Raw genomic sequence first — 21,385 nt, 5'->3', positions numbered from 1 at the left:
TCCAAATGAATCTGGTTTGTGAGGAAGGACCATTTGACTCACTTTGAGTTCATGAATGGTTCTCTGGATGGGCACTTGTGTTGCTCAGAGAACCATGTGTGTTTTGCACCTTATCTTTATTTTGATGTGATATTTGCTGGGATGAGTTCTGGTGTTCATGCTGATGCTTTGGTGGTTTATTATCGTGTGTGTTTGCATGTATGTGTTTGCTGTTGTGCTATCTATCTTTATTTAAGCCTTTCAGTGGGAACTATCAACTCAGAATTAAATTTACTCTGTTCTTTAAAAATAAAGCATAACATACATTAAACATATATTAGAGATCCATAGCCATTTAAATAAGCAACATACTCAAGTCCGTGTTTTACCTCAAGCACTATAACTCAATGTTCCCGACCTTGTCTGAGAGTAAAGTCTCAGTATTGATGTCAGTATTAATAATGTGCAAAAGCTGAAATGTCCCTGCATCATTTTGTGTCCCTTCTTGATCCCCTGTGCATTGTGCTGCTGAGTGAAATTGTCTCCAAATAACTCCACGTTTTTATGGTTTGGACTAAAGTAGCATATCAGATGTTTATTCCAGTAGACTTTGGAACAGAGTTATGTAAAGTCTAGCTTAATACAACAGTGATTAAAAAAAAACTTCCTATTTTCTACAATAGAAATTATTCTTACTTGGAAACCAAATATTGATGACTTTTTGAAAAAATGAACATCAAGAGGTTTTCTTTCAGTTCTTTGCCCCCAATGACAATAATATTTCTGCTATTTCTCATTCTCCTTTTCATAATAGATGTCTTTGAAAAAGTTTTTTAGGATAACAATCTTTGAAATATGAGTAATTGCCATTTACGTGAAACTTTCTTATTCCTATTTAAATATACAGCAGATGAAAAGTTATCAATAGAATACTGAGAAATGTTCTTGAAACTTCTATTTTTTAATCAAAGAAAATCCTAATTGAAAGTGTATAACCAGGAACTGGCCCTGTGGCCTAGGGGTTAAGTTCGGTGCACTCTGCTTCAGCCATCTGGGTTCAGTTCCTGGGTGGGGACCTGCACCACTTGTCGGCAGCCATGCTATGGTGGTGACCCACGTACAAAAGAATAGAGGAAGATTGACACAGATGTTAGCTGAGGGTGAATCTTCCTCAGGGGAAAAGAAAAGTTAAAGTATGTAGCCAAATTAGTGAGCATTAACCCTCAATAATTAAAAAAAGAAGACATCAATAAATTTAATTTCTATTTTCTTTTTGGATATACCTTATATGCCTCATATTTCTTTTGATATATGATCAAAGATTTCAAATACATTTTTAAACACTTTAGAAAAAAATGAGACTGGAAAAATATCTAAAACATATGCCTCTATATCATATTAAGAGCTTTCATTAACACAGCTTTTCTTATGTTATTTAATTCTCCAAAATTTGTCTGTAATATGCTCAGGTGGATTAAAATACAGGCTCATGTTCCTCCATCAGCAAAATTTAATTACCTGTGGTCTAAAAACAGCTTTTAGAAATGCTTCCAATTTCACATTCATAAAATTGTTCTCAGGAAAAAAGTGCACAATTATGTTTGTTGCATATATAACAATGAAAAACAATCAATCTAAATGAATAATAAAATATAAGTTAACTGAACATGACTAAAGTAACTTTTAAATGCATAATATTATGAAAAGTATTCTCTTTAAAAATACGCAAAAAATCATATAAAGTGTTGTTTGACATATTAGTGAAAAATATGTATATAGAAGAGAAAACAAATCTACATGGACATGAGACTTGAGAAGCAATATTAGGATTTGTTGTCTTTAGATGGCTACTACAATTTTTTCTAATAATTTTGGTTTGCATGAAGAGCATAAATTTCCAAAAAGGAAAAAAATAAAACAGATAAAATCAATATGTACGTGTAAGAAAAACTGAATTGCTCACCATTATTGTTATCTAACTCTTTCCTAGATAAACAATTTTTTAAAGGTAGGGAGAGGTTATTTTATCAGCAACTTTTTTCAGGATCTCACACACTTTCTATTGAAAAAGTTCCTTTTAATATGCAAATTCTGTGTACAGCCTCAAAATATCTAAACATTGCCAAAGATGTTACTCAGTTGCAATCCTCAGCATCATAATTTTTGTAAAAGAGTTTTTAAATAATTCCCTGTATTATTCTATAAATGTGAAGTCTAGAATTCGTGAAATGATGAAATATTTTAGCTGAGAAAAGACAGATTCTAGGATCAAAAAGAGGGAGGGAACTCAGAACATTTCGTGTCGTGTCACAGAGATCATCTGTGGTAGACAGAATAATGCCGCAGCCTTTGATGTTCTTATTTGTTATCACTGGAACCTGTGAAACCATTATCTTACATAGCAAAAGGGACATCGTGGATGTGCTTTAATTAAAAAGGAGATGAGATTATCCCGGTTTAACTGGAGACCCAGCCTAATTATAAAGGTCATTATAAGAAGGAGCAGGAGAATCAGGGTCAAGAAGGGGTGAGATGACTTCAAGATGGAAGCAGACTTCAGAGCTATGTGGGGCCACAAGCCACAGAAGACACCAGCCTCTGAAAAAGGCAAGAAAAAGAAATTTTCCCCAAGAGCCTCCAGATTGAACGCAGCCCTGCTGACAACTTGATTTTTAGCCTCATAAGATCCATCTTGGACTTCTAACCTATGGAGCTTGTCTTACAATAAACTTGTGTTGCTTTAAGCCATTAAGTTTATGGTAACTTGTTACAGCAACAATGAGAAACTAATACATCATCTCATGTTACACTGTTATTAAAAATAAATTGATGTGGGTTGAGTTTTTTAAATGACCTTTCCACTTTAAAAGCATTTATTGTCAGCACTAGAACCTTGGACATTGCGTGTGTGTGTGTCTGTGAAAGTTGTGTTGAATTTCTCTATCCTGTGCTGCCTGTGTTATTTGACTGCTGTAAGTTATTTTGCTTCACAAAATTAAAAAAAAAGCAACACTTAATTGATAGAATCTGAAAGGAAATGCTTGAAAGCATTACCAGTAAAAAAAGTAATTGACAGTTTTTAACACATTTTCATTTTAGGATGAATTCAAATCTCACAGCATATGGTAATTGGTTTGTCTTGAAGTGATTTTTTAAAATATGCACTTTTCTAAAAAATGTAACTTCTGGAGCTGTCTGTCGTTTTAAATAAATTCTCACTTTTCAAGCATATTTGTTTCCACCTACTGCATCTGATTACGGTGTCTTGCCCCGCTGTCTGCATTTGCATAGTCTGTGTGGGCTCATCCACGGACAGGAACATGTTGTTTTCAATCGGTGATGGGCCCACAGAAGGGCTGTTCTTATGTGGTTCTTTTCTGTATCAAACCTGTGTACTTCTCACCAGCAAGGCCCAGCTCCTCTATTGAAATATATTTTTGGTATGACCTTGACTATAATTGACATCATCTAACTTTTCAACTTCTATACAAGCTAAAATTAATCTCTGTATATTCAAAAGAAAACTTCCAGAAAGCTTCTCTATTTCGTACAACGAGATTGCAGAAGAGATAGAAATGAAGAACTTTAAATAACAATTCTTACTGAAGAAAGGTTAATTAAATGAAAGCTAAATTTATATATGCTTGTTAGGAATGGTATTTTGAAAGATATGTTTAAAAATATAACCAAACAGAAGGCTGCCAAAGAAACGACGATAAAATTGGGAAGAAAACTATTCCTTTGGTGGGAGCATTGGCAGCACCTATTACAAGGGTATTTTTATCTTTAATTTGGAAAATACAGTGTTGTTTTCAAAACGTTATTGAGAGTTGCTGAGACATATTTGCTGAGTAAATGTTTGCATTCTGTGAGTGATTCTTCATCTTAAGAAATAGAAGTCATAAATTGGCATCATCATAAAAGATTTGGAAAAGGCAGACAAATTTTAAAGAAGTTTACAAAGTATAAGATAAAGATAATCAAAGACGATGCTTTGGGGCTGGGGTACATACTGAGAGGAAAGTGTACACAGAAATTTATACCACCTGTGAGTTGCCATTGTAATTGAACATACTTCCCATCATTAACTTTTATAATGCACCTTAATAATAGATCAATTAATGCTTTTTATTACTTTTTAAAAACTATAAGGTTTTGATGTTAAAGAAGCCATATATTTACTTTATAAAATGCAAACAGAGGATTGTCAGAAACCCAAATTTAAAATTACCCAAATCCAGTCAACCAGAAATAATTATGGTTGTCATCAGGTATGCATTTTTACATGTATTTTTCTTGCATTTGCTTCAGCTTGATTTTGACAAATAGAAATGGCAAAAATAGGATATATTGGAGTATATGAGGAAGCCATTTGGTATAAACAAATTTGGCCTGATTTTGTCTTTTTTCCAAAAGGGCCTGGCATGACCATTGAGCATGTATTGTATATCTACTTTAAATATTTACTATGGCAAGAGCAAATGTCCTTAAGATAAAGGCACAACTTCCCCCACATTAGTATTTCCTTAAGGATAAGCAGCTCTCCTAGGCTAGGAACTGATTGCTGTGCTCACCTGTGAGCACCCAGCTGAGTACAACAGACCTGCCACCCTACTATGTCCATGGAGACAGCAGACCTACTACCTGCTGTGTCCATCAATAGTTGTGCCAACAAAACAGTCTCGTGACTATTGTAAAAGGGACATTTCAATCATATGTGAAACATCCTCTTTGAGGATATATAATCACTCTGTATACCCCACTTCTTTGGTATTCTTCCTTCCTGGGGGAAAGAAGGCCCTGGGCCATGGTCCTTACATTTTAGCTCAGGATAAACTCACCCAAATTTTCATTCATAGACGGGTTATTTTCGTCAACACCTTTGACAAATGCTTCCACTGACTTCTTAACTTTTCATCTTTTTCTTACTGAAGGAAGAACCTTCGTAATCCCTGTGGAGTGTGGTATATAAGAACTTGAATTCTGATTCCACTTCTTTGTATTATTTAGGCCTTTTTAGGTAGCATATGTGGGGGATTGGAATTGACCATCCCAAAATATGTCTCTTTGGCTTGAGGATTATTTTGGGCTGGTTACTTTTAAAAACTGCAGACAGGAGAGAAACTCTGAAAAGTAGGATTTAACCCTTTGTAAAGAGACATTTACATCTGTAAGGGAAATCTCCATCTGTAAAGATGTCTCCCTCTCTGCACCAGGAAGAAGGGAAGATGACCTTATCTCTAGAAACTCTGGCAATGAGGAAGGCAAAGACTTAAATCTGCGTTATAATCTTACTCTTGCTTACTGTGCTTTTCTGGTGACCTCCCATAACTCACTTCCCCCAACCCCAACATTCTCCTTTGCCTTTAGCTGAGGATGGTATTTAAGGCCATAGCTTCCACCATTTTGGTGACTTAGTTTTCCTGGGTCTCTCCCAAGTATATATGTTATAAAGTTTTCTTTAATTTTCTCCTGTTATTCTGTCTCATGTCAATTTAATTTGTAGCCCAGCCAGAAGGATCCAGTGGGTAGAAAAAATGCCTTCCTCCCCTACCCATACAACAGAAAACCCAACTAGAGATGACTTGAACATTTATAATCTCAAGTTATAAGAAGGCTGTGGGAAAGACACTTCCAAGATTATTTAATTCAGTAAGTAAGTGCTGTCAACAAAAACCCAGGGCTGTTCCATCTTTCTTCCATGCCATCCACAGTTCCATGAGGCCGAGTCTGGTATTTTGCCTTCACTCACTGTAAAGAAATAACTATAGCAGCTTCAAAGACCGTATCCTTACAACAATAGCATCCAGAACTGAAACAGAAATTGAGACTACCCTTTTTATGAGTAAGAAAATATTCCTAGAACACTCATGGAAAACATCTCTTTGTGACATATGTCCCAGAATATGTCATATTCTGGCTTATACTTACTACAATCACTTGATAAAGGAAGTGCTTTTGATACTATTCCCTTAGGTGATTCAATATTCATCTCCTGGAGTTAAGGGATTGACATCCCAACTTACCTGGAAGGATAGGACTACTCAGAGGACATTGTTACACAGTAGAAATAGATATCAAAATCAACATACAGAAATCAATTGCTTTTCTACACACTAACAATAAAATATCTGAAAAACAAATTTAAAAATAATCACATTTTCAATACCTTCAAAAATAATAAAACGCTTAGGAGCAAACATAACCAAGGAGATGAAAAATCTGTACACTGACAACTATAAAATGCTAAAGAAAGCATCATACCTTCTGATTTCTAACAATATCCCAGACCAACAGTAATCAGAACAGTATGGTACAGGCATTAAAAACAGACATATAGACCATTAGAACACAGTAGAGAACCCAAGAATAAGCCCATGCATATACGGTCAACTAATTTTTGACAAGGGTGACAAGAATGCACAATGGGAAAATTTTATTTATCATTTTATTAAACATTTTATTTATCAATAAAAGAAAAGGAAGAATTGTTAGTTTTTGAAAATAGTTTCAAGTTCTATATTTTTTGAACAATTGAAAAATGAACAAAACCTTTTAATTCTTCATTTCGTGAAAAGTTCTCTTACCAAAGCTACCAAGGCTAACAATCTCTTTAATAAACAGTGTTCAGAAGATTGGCCAGCCACATGCAAAAGAATGAAATTGGACCCTTGTCTTACATCATACACAAAAATTAACACAAAACAGACTAAAAACTTAAACGTAAGACCTAAGACCATAAAACTCCTAGAAGAAAACAAGGTTTAAGCTCCTTGACCTTGGTGCTCAACATCACTAATCATCAAGGAAATGCAAATCAAAACCACAATGAGACATCACCTCACACCTGTTTGAACAGCTATTATAAAAAAGACAAGAGATAACAAATGTTGGCAAGGATGTGGAGAAAAGGGAAAGCTTATACACTGTTTTTGGGAATGTAAATTGGTACAGGCAGTATGGAAAACAGTATGGCAATACTACCATATGATCTAGTAATCTCACATCTGGGTTTATATATGGAGGATATGAAATCAGGATCTTGAAGTGATGTCTGCGCTCCCATGTTCATTGCAGCATTATTCACAATAGCCAAGATATAGCAGCAACTTGAGTGTCTTGTCCACAGATTAATGGATAAAGAAGGAGTGGTATATCTATATATGATAGAATATTATTCCATCATGAGAAAGAAGTGCCTTTGGGCCCACACGGATGGGCTTTAAGGGCATTGTTCTAAGTGATATAAGTTAGACACAGATAGACAAATACTATATGATCTCACTTATATGTGGAAACTAAAAAAAGCTGAACTCATAGAAACAGAGAGTAGAATGATGGTTTCCAGTAGCTGGATGTGGGGGAAATGGGGAGATATTGATCAAAGGATGCAAACTTCCAGTTATAAAATGAATAAGTTCTGAGGATTAATGTAGAGCATGCTGACTATAGTTAACAATATTCTATTACATATTGAAAGTTGCTAACAGAGTAGATCTCAAATGTTCTTACCCGCCCCCCCCCCCCACACACACACAGAGCATGGTAATTATATGAGTTGACAGAGGTGTTATCTAAGTTTATTGTGGTAACCATTTCACGAAATATACTTACATCGAAGCATCATGCTGTACACCTCAAACTTACACAGTGTTATGTGTCAATTACATCTCAATAAAGCTGGAAAAACTAAATAGATAATACTCTCTATAAGGCAAACATAGTATACGCCAGATTGTTAAATGACATTTTAGCTGAACCCTTCTTTTAGCACTTCGTTTGTTTTATTCCATTATCCTCTGTTTGTTATTGCTTCTATCAAGAAAATGTTATTGATATAATTGTAACTGTCATCTTATTGCAAGTTTTTAGATTTTCTTTACTAGCTTCAGAAGATTCTCTTTAGATGTGATATTTTGCTGTTGGTGTGAATTTTCCTCCTGCTACATGTTCTATCAATTGGGTTTTCAATTTATAGACTCATATCTTTCCTCTGTTTTGAATGATAACTCTATAATTATTTTCTCAGAAATCTTCTTACTTTCAGATATTGCTGTTCTATATAGGTTGACGCTTTATTACTAATTGTTGATATTTCTAAATTCTTGTTTCACATTTTGTATCTCTTTATTAATCCCTATGAAATTCTGGGATACTTCCTCAGAGCTAGCTTTTAAATTAAACTGTTTTTCTCAGTAATGCCCAATTCACTATTTTGACTATGGATGTTAGCTATGTTTTCATTTTCAATACATCTGCTATCTTTTTTCATTTATACCCCTTTTATTTTCCCATGGATACTACCCTCTCCCAAATTTCCTAGTGCATTTCAAATGTGCTTATTTTGAAGTCCTTTCTAGTGACCCTATAGTACTCTCCATTTCCTTGGATATGAATTCTTCTATTTCTGGAATCCGTTGAGTGCTTGTAATGGTGCTCTGCATTCTTGCATGCCTCTAACAAAAATGGTCTTAACATTCCCCTCTGCTTTACTAAACTTTAGACAGGCTTTTTCTGACTGAAGCTTCTAATTCCTCTTTGAATGTTTACTTTAGAAAACTTGTAACTGTAAATTCTTTCTTTTCCCCTTTGAGATGTAAATCATTTTAAAAGTCTCTTACCAGTTTTACAACCCAGGATTGTCTTTCTCAAGGTCCCAGAAGCCATCCTTTGAAATTTGTTAATTTCACTTTACTTAATGTTAATGTGGGCCAGTTTGTCCATGTATTCTGTTTGATCTGACACAGCTTTAGTGATTTTTCCCAACTCTCTTCTCAACTTGGGTTAGACTTTATAGATTCCCTCTGCTAGAATATGAGAAAGTAGAGGGGGAGTGGGAGAATTAATTAAAACTTTGCTTAGTCTGAACTAGAATAACAATACTCTGCTACGTGACTGATTTTGTTAAGTAACCTGTAAATTTACTACACACTGCTATGAGAAATGCTACTCATCTCCAAAGCAGGAATGGGGTCAAGCATTGGTGAATTCCATGAATTTATTGTAGATGCCCGAAACCTTGTTATGCAAGAAAGAAAGTCAGCAGTGATTGCCTTCATCCCCTCTTTACACTGTTTATCCGAAACAGTTATTTCCTCTACTCTTCACATAGAAAAAGGAAAAAAAAGAGTATCCATCCATTTAATCTTGTTCTAAACTCAATGGCATTATTAAAAAATTCTCAATATTTTGCCAAGTTAACAATATGACTTATGGAGAATGGAAATAAAGTTAGCATCCTTAAACTAAGAATCTTTTCTTTTGTAAATGAGTAATTTCATTTACATTGTTTCCCAGCTCAAGTTTTAATTCATCCTAATGAATTATTGGAAACAATTACATCAATTTCATTATCAATATGACATAATGATAACTTCAAATCTAGCTTGTTAGCCTTGGTAAGAGAATTTTTCACAAAATGAATAATTAAAAGGTTTTGTTCATTTTTCAATTATTCAAAAATATATAGAACTTGAAACTATTTTCATAAACTAACAATTCTTCCTTTTCTTTTATTGATAAATAAAATGTTTAACTTCTTTTGATTATGTATTAGTGGATTTTAGGTGCAATGAAAATGTTCTCTCTCAAGTGTCTAGAAATGAGTTCTACTATATGAAATCTACAAAATATTGCTGAGAGAAATTAAAGAACACCTAAAACACAGATAGAAAACTTCAATTTTTTTAAAGATGTCAATTTTCTTGAGATTGATTAATCTCTACAGTCAATATAATTGTGAACAACATTCCAAAAGCTTTTTCTAATCTTTTTATGTGCGTAGTCAAGCTGCTTCTAAAATGTATACGAATACAAAGTACCTAAAAGACCTAAAATTAGATGGTGTGGTATTGGCATAGAGGTTAGATAGGTAGATAGATAGATAGATACAGATATAGATATAGATACATGTGTATGTACCAGCAGAGAAGAAAAGAAAGTCTAGAAACTTGTACAAAAATGTTTCTATCAGCTTTCTTAATATTAACTGAAAACTATAATATCCTCAATATCCATCAATTGGAAGAAATAGGTTGTTGAATATTTATTCAATAGAATAGTCATAAAAATAAACTATGGTACATTCAAAAATATTCTATTGAGTGAAAGAATATAGATACAAATAATTAAAGTATTATACTCATTATATATTTAATTTATATGAAGTTTAAAAATGGGCAAAATTAATCTATGGTGATAGAGGAGTGGTTTCCTCTGGGAGTGGGAAGTGAGGAGAAGAGGACATGAAAGAACTTTCGGGGACAATAGAAATATTCTCTTAAATCTATGCATTTCAGTAGATGTAAATCATACCCTAATAAAAAAAATGGCGTAAAAATATTAACAACACCCTAATTTTCAGAAAAGGCATGAATTGGCAGGGTATGTGGCTTACAGGTAGCTGGAATATCACTCAAATGTTATATAAGCCAAAATGGGCATTATTATTCAAAATACGTGAAGAACATGCTCTGATTATTCTACCATGGATATTCTAATCAGAAGTTTGTGCCTATAATGTCTGTTGTTTTCCCTCAACAAGCCATTTCCTTTGACCCATGATCTGCTGTCCTTCATCAACTAGAGTGTTAGTTCTTCCACCAACTGTGCTCCATGAATTGGCAGTGGGAGTTCTGATGCTGGCTGCTAATATAGACATCTGGGTGATAGACTTTCTCCTTAGCCATATTGAATAGTCAACTTACAGAAAAGGAAGTACAGAGGGTCAATAAATATATTTAAATATATTATAGTTCACTTATGGTCAAAAAAGCTAAAGTGAAACATACTAAAATAGAATTTTTTAACCTGTAGGATGAACACAAAAAGAAAAAGTGTGGTAATATGTGGCTATCAGTTATATTGCCCATTGCTGTTGACACATCTCCCCTTTGACTCAAGAGTCTTGTTTTAGAAAATTCACTCTGTGTAAGTGAAGAAATTAAGGCAACTCTTACATTTATAAATAGTACAATTTCAGAAAACAGGATGTAGTGTCCTGAATAATACAGTGGATCTCTCATTTTCGGCTATTAGTACTCACTATTTTTACATAGCTACAATCAATCGAGTGGCTGCTTTCTACCAGGTACTCTGTGAAGAGCTCCCTATACCATTGCTGGGGCACTAGGGAAGGAAGTGTCAGCCGCTATAACATATATTGTTCATCAGCTGACTTTGAAATGGGTCTTTAGATATTATTGGTGCCACCAAAGAAAGTCATTTGCGATTTGCCAAGTTTTCTGTCTTTTAAAAAAGTTATATGCACATTGTATTTGGTTTGATATTCTGTTTAACACATCCTCTAAGTATGCGTGATTCCCACTTAGGTCCTATATCCAATGCTGGGTGAAACACTTTCCAGATGACTTCTTAGACAACCATTGCTGGAGACAGAAAAAATCCATGATGTATTCAAAACTTCTCTCTTCTACCCAAAGCTTTTTCTTTCAACTTTGATCTCTCCCTTCTCTTCATCAAAACTCCAGATACCGGTGCCCTCTTACTCTCTCTCTCTCTCTTTTTTTTTTTAATTAAATCTATTGTCAAATTCCATGTTCCAGGTAAGGCCCAAATAGCAGCATTTACATTTTATGAAAATTATATGCGTGAAACACACAATGCTGAATTTCTGGCCAAGACCAGGTTTAGGCCAAGGTTAAGGCTTTTGAATACAAGATCATAGGCATTTATTAACTCTGCAAAGATTTTGCATACCTTCACTTTCAGGTAATATCTGCTTTTTATTTATTACAGAATAAAGGAATTCCTGCAGCAGAACAGATACGCAGGAAAAGTATATTAATAAAATTTGAACCCCATGAGTCACAGAAAGTTCATGTACTTCTGTACCACCATTCCTATATGCTAATTCATGTTTTGATTTCCTCATAGGTCCAAAAGTTTAGCTAAATAAATATGTCATGCATTGGTCCTCAGAGAAAATGAAAATCTTTAGATCTTGAGATGTCGATGAAAGATCTTTTGGTTAGTACTGTTGGAAGAGAGGAAGAAAACTCTTCAGAGGCCAGCAGGTGAAATATAAATCCTGATTCTATTATTAATAGAAAGGGATTCTACTTAAAATAGATATAATGAGTTATAACACTCTACATTTATTCAAGGTATTTTATAAAATAATATATTTTCCCAAATTGAAAAATGATTAAATAGTAAATAGCAGTTCAGTTTGATAACACCCTGACATTTGTTTAATCATCAATAAGATACAATACGGTGTATAATTCTGGGAACAGGATTTTTTTTTTCAATACAACAACCAATAGGGCTTGGCAGATGTTTCCCGTTCCCACCATGCACTATGAAGTGTTGAAGGAGCTACTTCAGAATATTTGTAAATTTACTGCAGTTTATTTTGAGGGGATAACAATAAATAAATAGAACCTTATAATGTTTTGCTGCAGGTGGATGTGTTCAATAGGCATATTCTTCATGTTGTTAGTCAGTGACAGGTAAAAACTTGCTTTTATCATAGTCTGTATAAATATTTTATTCAACTTGAAAAGTTCACTTATGACTCATATCTATCAAATGAACCAGTTCACATACAAGTTCAAATTATTTTAATTTGTAAGCAATGAACACATCTACTAAGACATCTTGTGGGATGAATTTAGGTAGAAAACTGAAAAGTGCATAGCAAAGTAAAATATTTGGTGTGTTTTGCTCCTAAAGGAGCAAAACAACTCTGGTGAACTCACTTTGAAATCTTGCTTTGTGCTGACAGTTGAACTATAACTATATTTCATACACCATAGCACTCCCAAGTTACTGAAAATAAATTGATTTTCTGGAAATATGCGGCACACAGGTTCTCAATATGGGTCTTGAACAGTCTGTCCCTAAAGTAGTTATTTCCATTTACACCCCTGACCTGCCAGTATCTTTGGTGCTACTGTAGTTTTTCATGTACTTCAAAAGCTACAGATCTGTTTCCATCCCTCTTAATCTAATATAAACTGCACATGCTTCTATCAGTAAAGAGCTTCATTTTTATCCTTCTTCGATTTCATGACATCAATGGTTCTATATTTCACAGCAAAGGGAGCAGAATGAAATTACATATCGCTCAGATTTCAGCAATATCTGGTTTATGTGATTCGGGACCTCCATACAAAGAAGAGGTCATTTTCAATAGTTTAGAAAATGGCTCTTTCTGGGGATTCTATATGACAAACTTGGCAATGTGTTTGATTGGAGGTAGTGAGAATGTTTATTTGGACAAAAGTGGAAATAATTTAAAACACTCAAGGACTAAAATGGCAACCGTCAATATAAACATAGGCAGTTAATAAGCAAGTTGGTCTTAAGCATGGGATACGTTGAAGACTATCCAACAAAAATGGAGTAAATGAGTAAGCAAAGTTATCGGATTAGTCTAAATCCAGTACGGACATTACCACGGAAGTTTAAAGCAAAACTCCAAAAGCTACAACCGCCCCCATTAACTCCCTGCCCCTCAAAAATACTCCACAAAACTGGAATGAGAAAATATGTCATTTTACTTAAGAACAATGGTTTCATTATTCTTAAAGATAAAAAAGTAGATAAACGAGTACGTTTTGACTAAACTTTTTGCTTTTGATGATGCTCTTCCACTTAAATACTTCCTTCAGAGCTTAAAAAATATAAGAAAAATAAAAAGGATAAAGAAAGATGAAAGAGATCAAAAGGAAAAAGCAAAATAGAAGTGTTGCTGAAGGAAAAAAGTGACAAAGCTTAAGTGTCACAGAAGATTAATTAATTGGCATATAAATTTTTACTGAAGATAGAATGATCTAACTGCAGTCTTCTTTTAAGGTATGTGGGAATGGGGGATAGTTAAGAGACATAGTCAGGGTCAAGTGTCCAACGTACAAAGGTGTTTTGGGTCAATTTGATATCTAAGAATTGATTTGGGTCAATGTTGATATCTAAGAAACTTCAGTCCTTGCATTGGACATGGTAGAAATAATTCAGATGGTTCAGTCTGCTGATCTGAGACATTGTAATATACTATCTTCCACAGAACTGTCAGAAATTAGAGAGAATGTTAAAGTGTCAGCCATACAGATTGTTCTCAGGGCAAAGATCCAGTCTGGGTTTGGAAGCAGAACTCTGAATACGGATTTTGACTAGAAGAGGATTTGCATGTACTATAATCCATGGGGCCAACCAGGGGTGCATTCTATGGGTATAACTGGGTAATTGACTGGAATGGGTTGTCTGAATAGATGTAAGCTGATTTGAAATGATGGAGAATGAAGCATTGCTGGGAACATATTGTGGGATCTGAATGAATGCAGGGGCTGATGCCAGAAGGCAGGAATTAAGCCTCCTGTAAACCAGGGATGTGTGACCATGTACCAGGAGTGAATCCAGATGCAGAAGCCAAAACCAGATAAAAAAGGAACAGCTGTCACTATAGCAAATTCAGGTAGGAAAAACGGATTTAGAAAATAATGAAGTCAGAGTAAGGAGCCCTGGAGGTAGCATTAGGAGGCACCCAAATAATGTTCCATGAAATAGTCAAAAGAACTTTATATACTTCTATAATTATGCCCTTTCATTCAACATGCTTGTGTTAATTACCCACTTAGAGTTATGGCTTGAGCCAATGGATCACTGCATCTGTAGTAATTCCTGGTAGAGGCGACCTGATTTAGAGCTCACATTCATCAGGTTTGGTTCGGAAACTCAATAGGGTTTATTTTGCAGATTAACCTTGTCAGGTTCCACATGTGGAAGAGATTGGGAAATGGAGCAAACTACACAGCAAAATTATACAAATTGTACAGCAAAATTATTTTGAAATGTGTGTGTCAGATCAGTACTTTCCCACCTTGAAATAAATAAACAGGCAATGTTCTTATTTTCAAAGACTGTTGGATGGTTATAACAGAGGTGATATATATGTGTTGTTGGGAGTTAGAAATTTGCACAAGAAAAAATACGTGATCAAAATGGTTTGAAAAATGTGCTTTCCTCTCTTAATGGAAATAGGGCAACTCTCTTTTTGTGTTATAAATCACCAGGCAACTGAATCCTCTTTTATTCCTCTATCAAATTCTCTTCTCCATATTGGCTGTCAGCTAAAATCCTTTGGCCCACAGAATATATCTCATAATACTGAATTAAATCACATTCGAATGAAGTATCTTATATAGGATCGCATTCTATGCTCTAAATTTGAACTAGAAAAAATAATTACTAGCAGTAAATCTTAGATTATAATACTGTGGGATCTGAATTTCAAATGACTGGTTTTGAAACGAGCCACACCACTTACTTGGTGCGTGGCCGTTGTCAAATTATTTGACTTCTCTTTGCTTTAGTTTTCCCTTTGGTAAAATGAACATAATGATGCATCCACATGTGATTTTTGTGAGGATTGACAGACAATCCTTATAAAATACTTAAAAGAGTATATGAAACATGTTAAGCCAGCAATAAATGTTAGCCAGTAGTAGTAGTAGAAGTAGTAGCTGCAGTAGTAACAGCATTGCTAGATGGAAACAGTACATCCAATTAAATTTAAGTTTCACATAAACAAGGGATACTTTTTTTAGTATAAGTATATCGAAAATATTAATGATTGGTTATAACAGCAATGACACATACTTGTAATTATTATACTAAGAAATGATTTATTGTTTATCTGAATTTCAAATTTAATTGTGTCCTCTATTTTATCTCATAGCTAGGTAGCAGTAAAGAACACGCAGTCTAACTGCTTAATTTTACTAATTCCAAAGGAGCTCAGAAAAGAAGCCCACTGAATGGGTTAATTGGTTTTTCATTATGTAAGATATCATATAATTCCTAGGAAAGCAACAGTAGTTTTAAGGGCAATTAATACATTGAAAGTTATAACAATTGATCAGAAAATAAATTTTACCATTATGTTGACTTTTTCCCGGAGTTTGGATTACTTTGTTTTAAATGATGCTATTTCTTAGACATAAACAGTCTTATTCATGAGGGGCTGTACTAGGCTCTGCCACTTCCTTTTGAACCTTTTTCATTGAAGTTTCAAGAAATTTTGGGGTCAAGTATCCCACAGTTGTATTATTACCCAAATTTGAACATTCTAACTTTGTGTCCCCTTCTGCAGGCTCCTGGGGAAAGGTTGTTTTTGACACAGTGTTAAAACTCTAAGTGTGTCTAAAGACAGCCTGGTAATGGCAGGGATGAATAGTGAGATATCCCAAGCGAAGGGCGTAATTAGGGGTCAGAGACAGGAACTCATGGTGGGGTCACCTCATGGCTTGTTCTAACTCTTGGTAGAATTAGTTCAATACCAATTTCTAGTTCATATTTACCAGGAATAATAACATTAACATTACTCAGGTGATTATCTTGTGTAAGATAGGTGCTAATTCTGTGTATACGTCAAAAGGAGAAAGGCTGCCATATTCTGATGTTGAAAGGACATTTGAGATACAGAAATATTTCAAAGTAATTTGCTTTATGCCAGTGTAAGAATATAAACGAATAGAAATAAAGTCAAGAATTGAACAGGACCATGATAGACAAAAAAGATATTCTCTTGTTTCAGCTAAAATCTGTCCTCAAGACAGAAACAAAATATAAAGCCAGCTTGTTGTTAAAAGAATCTACATTGTCACTGTATTTTATAAACTAGAAAATGAAAATACAGAAACCATGTCCATAAATGAATATTAGTTTAAATTATATGAAAGAAAATCTACAAAGTATTTGCACAGAGATTCACCATAGTTTTCTGAAGCCAATTTCAAGTAATTAAAATGAAAGCACAATTCCACACATTTTAAAATGTGAAGGCTGATGTAAAAAGTTAATCATTTATATGTAGCAATCTCATTTCAATATGATTTAGGCACAGACATACATAAAGCTTAATTTCCATGTAAATATTTTATTTTAATAACTATGTCTGAAATATAATTTTGCATATGCGTGTATGTATATACTCTCTACGTATATATGCTTTATATATACAAATGTGTGTTATATGACAGTTATATATATAATAACTACATAATATATATATTTGTATAGTTTATTACCATTAATGTCAGTATCATTTACATGCAATGTATAGTTACTGAAAATATGAAATAATATGAACAGTAATTAGAATACATTTAAATATTTCCCCAGATGTAACTTTTTTCAAATAAATGATTCATGAACAGGATGAAGAAATGCATAGTTTGCACCATAAATTAAAATATCCATTCTTTCTACTTCGACAAGCAAAGAATAAAATTCGTTAACAAATTTTGTCTGGGCTATTCTTTTACACATTTACTTTTCCAAATGAATTTTAAAATTGGCTTGCCAAGTTCTTTGAATAATATTGTTGTTAGTTGCATTAGGTTAGACTGAATTTACAAGTAAATATTAAGTATTGATATTTACACAATATTGTCTTCTGAACCAAGAGACGAACTCTCTCTGACTTATTCAAATTTTCTTGTATGTTCTTTTATATTTTGGTGTATGCAACTTAATGTCTTGGAAATTCCTGTCACATTATTTTAAGGCACCTGGTAGTTTTATTGTAGCTATTTTTATGAATGTGAATATTTTGCCTTATTATTTTTTTAAACTGGCAATCTCTAGGATATATGTAGGTAAGGCATAATTTTTAATTGACCTTTATCTGTCCAGCTGAATGAACTCTCTTGCTTTAAGTGCTATAATTATTTTTCATTTGATGCTCCTGAATTTTCCTAAAAGGGGTTTTATTATCTATAAATAGTATCAGTTTGTATTTTTTACATTCCAATGCAAATGGATATATAATAAGTTCCATAATACAAAAGTGTATCTATTCTATTAGATAATGAAATGGAGGTTGTGAATTTCAGTTTTATTTTTTAGCTGTGAAGTTTATTTCAAAAGGTTTTATGTAGCTATTTGATTCCTAAATTATTCTCAAAGTCTCCATAGAGTTTTGTTATGACACATTTCAAATGCAAAAGTGTCCAACTGGATTCCCTAATCTAATCTAATGTGCCATGAGCAGGTGTCAGAAAGGAGTCTAGAGAACTCTATGAATAGCTATAATATTTTCAAAAGGACAATTTAAGTTATTTTGGATTAAGTTAGTTGAATATCTCACGACGTGATAGCAGAAGACCTAATGGACCACTAGCTTTTCAAGAGCCATTTATGTAGTGCATTTATCTTTAATCCAGTATGTTCTTATAGACAAATAATTACTATAAAATCATAGCCTTCCAAAGACCTTCTCTTGCTTAGGCATCAATGTAATATATTACTACTTACTCATCCCAAACAGAACACAAAATCCATATTTCTTATGCACATTGTTTTTTACTCAACTATGTTTACATTCAAAAGAAACATAATGTGGTTTCTTTTCATATAGAGGAAGGAACTCATATCCCAGAACAATGTTGCAAGATAACTGCCCTAAGTGTTACAACAGAAGTTTGTGAATGGTTTTATACTCTCCTACATCAGTTATTTTATATGATCTCTTTTCAGGATCTAAAGTCATATAGGAAAATTACTCGAATTCACTGGCTTATGCACTCCATTAGTATTGACGTCTTTCTTGGCAAAGGAAAGAGAGTGTGTCTTATAACTCGAATGCTCTGAAAATCATTTCTACAAAAGAAAAATACTTGCAGAACATTTGAAAAAGTACTGTTGGCACAAGGGTTCCTTCTACGGATATTTTCACTCTCAAAGAAATGTTGTGATTTTTCTATGGGAATGCTGTCTTAGTCAGCTCAGGCTGCTGTAACAAAACACCATAGTCTAGATAGCTTAAAAAACAGACATTTATTTCTCACAGTTCTTGAGGCTAGGAAGTACAAGTTCAAGGTGCTGGCGGATTTGGTTCCTGGTGAGATACCTCTTCCTCGCTTGGAGACAGCTGGCTATCTTCTATGTCCTTACTTGATGGAGAGATCTCTCGACTCTTTGACTCCTTATAAGGACAGTGTTTCCATCATGACATCCTCTTCTTCATGATCTCATCCCAGCCTAATTGCCTCCCAAAGGCCCCATTTCCAAATACCCTCACATTGGGAGTTAGCACTTCAACACATGCATCTGGGGGACAAGCAATTTAGGCCATAGCAAATGCTAAAGGATTTTTTAAGGTTTTAGAACATCATGCAGCTTCTTGACATGCAATATTTTAGTTATTTTGATATTACTAATTTTGAGCTGATCAAAAATCATTGCTTGAAATAAATTTTTATTATGCAATAAATCATTTCCTTTGTTTATTAAACAATCCATATTCATTCTTGAACATATGGATAAGCAAAGAGAATAAATTAAAGTCACCTGAAAATAAACGCTGCAATATCTCACTTTGTAGTTTTTTATACCTTCTCAGAAGATACATTTCTGGCTTCTTCATAACTTAATCTTCTTGTAATTTATGGCATTGAATACTTTATAAAATATAATGCTTTTGGTGGGTTCGTGATAATATACCTTTATTCAGAGGTTTCATTGTTTCTGTAACCAGTGCCTGATTATTTATACCTCCCCTATTTATATAAATAATTTAATGAATGAAACTCAATTAAAAATCCTATTGAAAGTTGATTTGATTTTTATTATAAAGCAATTCTTAGCAATATTGGACAAAGAATACTTCACTGGAGGTTATTTACATACTGACTAGTGAATTGAAAGTTCACATTTATAGAAAATTTATAAACACCTCTTTTACAATTACAGCATCAATAATGCCCATAAATTGAAATAACCCCTTGACCTCAATATCTACAGATATGCATTCACAAATTTCACACTAAAAGTATATGTTGTATTGTTATAATAATAGTAACGAAGATGATAATTATTTTACCTGAATTTAGATTAATAAAGGAGAACCAACCATGCTTTAGGGATTGCATCACTTAACATACTTTCTCTCCAAGTAAATGAAGCATTTTCTGCACTATGGCGTTCAACAACAGTGCATCAAATTACATTTCTCACATTACCTTTCACTTAGCCTTACCCCTTTTCTCTCTGAGTGTACCTAAAAGGCCATTCAACCATCTGTTTTGCTACTTGTCAAATAATGAAGAATACTCCCCCAAGGATTACCAGGCCATGCCAATTGTAAGAACAACCAACTATCAACAACCAAATTCCCCTATTGTTAGCCAAGCTCTCACATTTATACAGCAAGCATACTTGTCCCTAGGAAGTTCTTTCCTTAGTATTTCACAGTTTTCAGTATACAGATCTTTCACTTACTTAGTTAAATTTATTCCTAAATGTTTTCTTTTTTTTAAATGTTACCTACTATAAATGTGATTATTTTCTTAATTTCTTTTTCAGGTAGTTCATTGTTAACGTATAGAAATACAACTGCTTTTTGTAAATTTTCACAGGTTCTTAAATATGGAAATTTATTTTCAAATAGAAAATTGTAGGATTTCACAGGTTCTCTGTACTATATTACATTTCCTTTCAGATGTGTCCTCTTAGGAAAAATGGGGCTTACTCATGTTAATTCTCATGCCCATCCCATGCCAGACTTGTCTCCCCTGTATCCACTTACATTTGTCTCCCTACACCGTGGTAGTGGTGATGAGGAATTATTATTTTAATAATTCAGCCCCTCAGGCACCCACAGGGGCACACTGCCCTCTTTTCCAGGATTATCATGATGTACATAAAGGCTCCAATCTGTACCCACAATCTGTACAATTATTTTTATCTCTTTTTGGTATGCACCTTTGGTTTCTAGATTCCATTTGGCACATGAAGCACACATAGCTTACCTTAGCAGGCCCTGCTATTTTCTTCTTTTTTCCCAGGTTCTCCTTCTGTCTATTAGAGGAACTTTAATCAATAAACAAAATATTTCGAAGCACCAAAAGAAGGCCTTATGGCTAATGTAGTCATAGATATTGTACAAAGAAGAATGAGGAAGGTAAACCTTTTTAAATTTGGTCGTAGAGATGAAACCAGAAAGAAAAAGCAATAATATGAAGCAGTAAAGCAGAAGTTCCAAATAAATAGAACAGGGAAAAGACGATATTTACATTTAATCTCTCTCTGCATGCATCCTTTGACAACAGAGCAACATGGAATAATTTGAGATCAGATTTGACTTCATCTTTGCTTTGTCAGTTTTCAGATTCAAGCAGCAAGGAAATCCTTAAGTCTGTTGTTGATTTACATGAGACTATCTTATCCTGTATCTATAGGCACGATGTTCCACTTATAGTGATTCTAAATTAACTACTTATTCTTGCCAACTCCCGAAGTGACTTCCCTCCTAGATTAACAACTATATCATTTAGTGTGACTGATTATAAACACATATACACAGAGAGTCACATGTGTTTATTATAGCAGGTTTATTTATTAGAAAATTAAGGCACAAAGATTTTAAATAAATCACCCAATT

Source organism: Equus przewalskii, chromosome 20, assembly GCF_037783145.1.
Source record: "Equus przewalskii isolate Varuska chromosome 20, EquPr2, whole genome shotgun sequence".
Classification (NCBI taxonomy): domain Eukaryota; kingdom Metazoa; phylum Chordata; class Mammalia; order Perissodactyla; family Equidae; genus Equus; species Equus przewalskii.
This window is presented reverse-complemented; position numbering follows the sequence as displayed.